Raw genomic sequence first — 4,493 nt, 5'->3', positions numbered from 1 at the left:
ACCCCTAGCACTGCAAGCAGGCAAACAAGCAAACAGAAACCACCTGTTTCTGCTTTTTTGAGTATGAGTAACAGTTCTCGGGCCTGTGAGATAGCTCAGCACACTAAGCAAGTGCAGGGGACTGGCGTTCAACCCCCGGCAGCACATGCCATGCAGGCCCTGGCCCTGGGGGCGCTGAGTGGGCCACTGAGTCGGGGTGTGCTGGCACGTGCCTGTAATCCCAGGGCTGGGGAGGCTGAAAGCAGGAGGACCACTATGAGTCCAAGCTGCATAGTAAGGCCCTGTGCAAAATACATTAAAAAAATCTTCTCTGTTCAGCTTACTGATGGGTGGCCATGCTCTGGCCCCTGCATCATGAGAGTCCCAGTTTCTCCATATCCTCACCCAACATTTATTCTTTTCTTAAAAGAAAAGGCCTTTGTAGTGGGTGAGTTACACTGTGCTCCCAATTTCCCAAAGAATTAATACATTTTCTTTATTTTTCTTTTTGCGGAACCGGGAATTGAATTCAGACCCTTGCACTTTCCAGAGAAGCATTTATTCCTCTGAGCCATGTCCCTGGCCCCCATTTTCTTATAATAGTTTCTTGATCTGGCCACAGTGGCCCACGCCTGTAGTCACAGATGCTCGGGAGGCTGAGTCAGGAGGATTGCCTGGTCACAGGTGTGTTCAAGGTCAGCCTGGATAGCCTGGCTCAAAAATAGTCTTGAGCTATTTGTGGTTTAATGTGCCAATCACCTTTCTGTTGCTGTAACAGACACCTGGGGAGCACAGAGGGGAAAGGTTTGCTTCGGTCCACAGCTTCAGAGGGGTCAGCCCACGGTTGGCTGGCCTCATAGCATGTGGGCTTGTAGCAAGGCAGCACAACATGGCTGAGGGTGGGCGAGCAAGCTGCTTGTCCCTTGGTGGCCCGAAGCAAAGCACAGGGAGAAAGGGGAAAAGCCACAGTGTCCCTCAGGGCATGTCCCTAAAGGCCTCTCCCTGGGCCCTTACGGTTTCCCCTCCCCTCACCCCCAGCGCCAGGGGCTGCTGATCAAGCCCTTTAACACATGAGCTCTTGGGGACATTAAGATCCAAACTACAGCAGTTGCAAGTAACAGAAAAATCCAGTCAAACCAGTTAAGCAACAAAAGCCAGCTTTAGAGGGACTTCGGGTATGGTTTGATCAGGAGTTTGTGTCTTTATAATCCTTTTTCTGATATTACTGTTCTCTATCAATTAAGTTCATCCTCAAGTCGGCTTTCTTTAAGATTTTAAGACAGCTGTCAATAACAAACAGGGATATAAGTTTCTTTTTCGAGTCTAACGAGGGTAACTCATGACTTCTAATGGGTGAAGTGCAATCTTGACTCCGCCAGTCGACCAATCCTTTCGTCTTGGCTCACTGTGCTGATTCACGTCGGTTGGGGCCATCACATTTGAACCAACCCAGGGCAACTTCAATGAAAATACTCAGCGAAGGCTGGACTGATCCTATCTTACTCCTGGAACTGAAATTTAGGTCAGTCCCCCAGAGTATGGCTTCTAGACAGTGGTGGGAGGGGAATGGATGTTGAGGAAACTGTCATAAAACTACTGTTCTTATTTGTTTTGTTATATAGGATTTATTAAAAGGAGTCCATTGGGCAGAATCTTCCTGCCCATCTGAGAGAGTTGATGTCAACGGTGATGTCACACAGCCTCTCTGGTATGATTTCATTTTATTTATTTATTTATTTATTCATAGAACTGGGGATTGAATCCAGGCCCTTGTGCTTGCCAGGCACGTTACAAGTGTGCACCGCCATGCTTGACTGTGGTGGAGTCTTAAACCTTTATATATTTTAACAGACTTAAATGTGTATATTGTTAGTACCCTGACTTTACAGATTATAGTATCCTGACTTTACAGATCACAGATTGATAATTATTTCAGAGCTCTAAAGATAATTAACAAATCTGAAAGACTATACAGCCTTGAAGCAAGATAGGACACACACACACACACACACACACACACTATACTGGTTGAAACATTGTGTCAACTTGAGAAGTTTAGAAGTTTAATTAAGTGACTTAGCAGTGAGCCAGGATTCTTAGCTTGTAAACATCTTCATCCTGTGCAAGAGGAGGGTGTGGACACCGTGTGAGTTCTACACTCACAGTCCCAGGATAGCTTGTGTATAATGTAAGGAGGGGAGAGAGGCTAGCTAGAAGCTGCAGTTGCTGTCCTTCCCTTTGCTCTTTGTTGTTTTCTGCTTTCATGAACTGCTGCCCACTGCCATATGCTGCTCTGCCTGGGAGCCAGCCGAGTACAGACTGAATTCTCCACAAACTGTGAGCTAAACAAACCTTTCCTTCCTTCAACTTGGTGTCGGGTATTTGACCAAGCAATGAGTGAAAAGTAATTGACACCCACACAAACACACACACACACACACACACACACACACACACATACACACACACTTTCTTTTGAGGCTGATTCTGACAACTGAGTGAGGTTGAAGCATAGGCAGGATGTGGTGTCTTTCCCATCTGGAGGTCAGGGTAAAACATCTGGTCTCCTTCACCTGTCAGGTTGTAAGCGCAAGCAAGTGACTGTAGCTCTGTGCCTCTGTTTCCTCATTTGTAAAATGGCAATAATAAATAGTACCTACTGCCTAGGGATGCACCAGAAAATTAATCATTTGAATCCATGGTAAGAGTCATGTAAGTCTTGGGGATGGTGGTGGTGGTGGTGGTGGTGGTGGTGGTGTGTGTGTGTGTGTGTGTGTGTGTGTGTGTGATGCTGGGGTTGAACCCAGGGCTCACACATGCTTGTCAAGCACTCTATCACTGAGCTATATCCTCAGCCCTGATCTTTGTAAAAAATTAACTTTTCTTTGTGGTCACCTTGTAGGGATATTTGGCCCATGCTGTCCCTTCCTGTGGCCCAGTGAAGGATGCTCTCCAGGAGGCAGCTGTGTCTCAGATCAGGATCGTGCCACTTGGCAGCTGTGCTGTCCTGGAGCAGGTGGGGAGTAGGGCCCTGCTGGCCTGCTGCCCCTGGATGTGTGGCCCTCAGCTGGGAGACAGACACTAGCCTCCTCAAAGATGCCAGGAAACTAGTTCAGCTCCATCTGCGGGTGTGTGATGATTCAGAGGCAGCCCGCATATTGGGGCTCAGGGCCTCTTGGGCTTGAACAAGATTGATGTGGTGGTGAATACAAAGCAGGGCCAAAGAGCTGGGGGCAGGGCTGCAGTGGCCAGGGCCTTGGGTAGCAGAGCTGCCTCAGCTTTGGCCATGCTGGCAGAGAGGCCCGGTGGATCTTGGGAGGAGCCCTGAGCACTGGAGAAGCTGACAGAGGACTGAACCATTATAGATGGTATCCAGTCCTGGGCGCTTGCTGTGTGAGCCCTAAGAGCCCTGCTCTCCTCATCATTCAAATGGATATAATGATAGCACCTGGGATTGCTGTGAAGATGAGCAGGACAACATAAAATATCTGTTCAGATTTCAGTATACATGAGGGATGAGTAACAGTGGGGTATGTGAACTCCTCCCTTCCCCTTCCCTTTCTCCTTCCTCTTCCCCTTCTTCTTCTTCCCCTTCTCCTTCCCCTTCCCCTTCTCCTTCCCTTCTCCTTCCCCTTCCCTTCCTCTTCCCCTTCTTCTTTCCCTTCCTCTTCCCCTTCCCCTCCCTTCCCTTCCCTTCCCTTGCCTTCCTTTCCCTTCCTTTCCTCCCTCTCCCTTCCCCTCTTGTCCCCTCTTTCTTTTCCCCTTTCCTTCACTTCTCTACTCAAATACCTTTTAAAGTCCTAAAAATTACTGTGTGAAAGCACTCACCAAAAGTTCTAAAGAGGAAAAGAATGCTGGACAGGCAGTGCACTGGGGAAGGATGTAATGAGTGTGTGTGTGTAAGGTGGGGAGGAGCCTGCCTCTGCTGGCTGGTGGCTGCTCCCTGGCTGTGTGACTGCAGTTGCTGAGTCTTGCTCAGTCCTGCTGTGGGGAGAGCAGCCAGCCTTCCCGATAGTGGGTACAAGATGAAGCCTGGCACACAGCACATTGTAGGGGGCAGAGTGTAGAGGGGAGGGGCCCTTCCTTTGGGGGCCCCTGAGAATGGGGGGTCATATGCCACTCAGTAGGCTGTGTTATATGGCAAATGTGAAAGAATTTGTAAATGCATGAAGTATAATACAAATATATTTTGTGTTTAAATTTTTAAAAATTATTACAGTAAAAATCATATCATTGTGAACCCCCTCAAAATATTCCCCCTCATGTTGAACACACTTGTGCTATCATTCTTTTTTTTAAATTTTTCATTGATTTTAATGAGAAACAAATAGCAATGAGACAGTTTCAAAACCAATTAGTAGGACAATTTCAATAATTAATACATTGCATATTGTTGTCTTTGTAGTGGTTATTCATTTTTTTTCAAAATTTTATTGATAAACAGGAATGAGACAGTTTCAAATCAAATTGAAAGTACAGTTTCAACAAATAACGCACTGTGTATATTCTTCTTA

Source organism: Octodon degus, unplaced genomic scaffold (assembly GCF_000260255.1).
Source record: "Octodon degus isolate 3935 unplaced genomic scaffold, OctDeg1.0 scaffold00200, whole genome shotgun sequence".
In the NCBI taxonomy this organism is placed as follows: Eukaryota; Metazoa; Chordata; class Mammalia; order Rodentia; family Octodontidae; genus Octodon; species Octodon degus.
Note: the sequence above shows the minus strand (reverse complement) of the source record.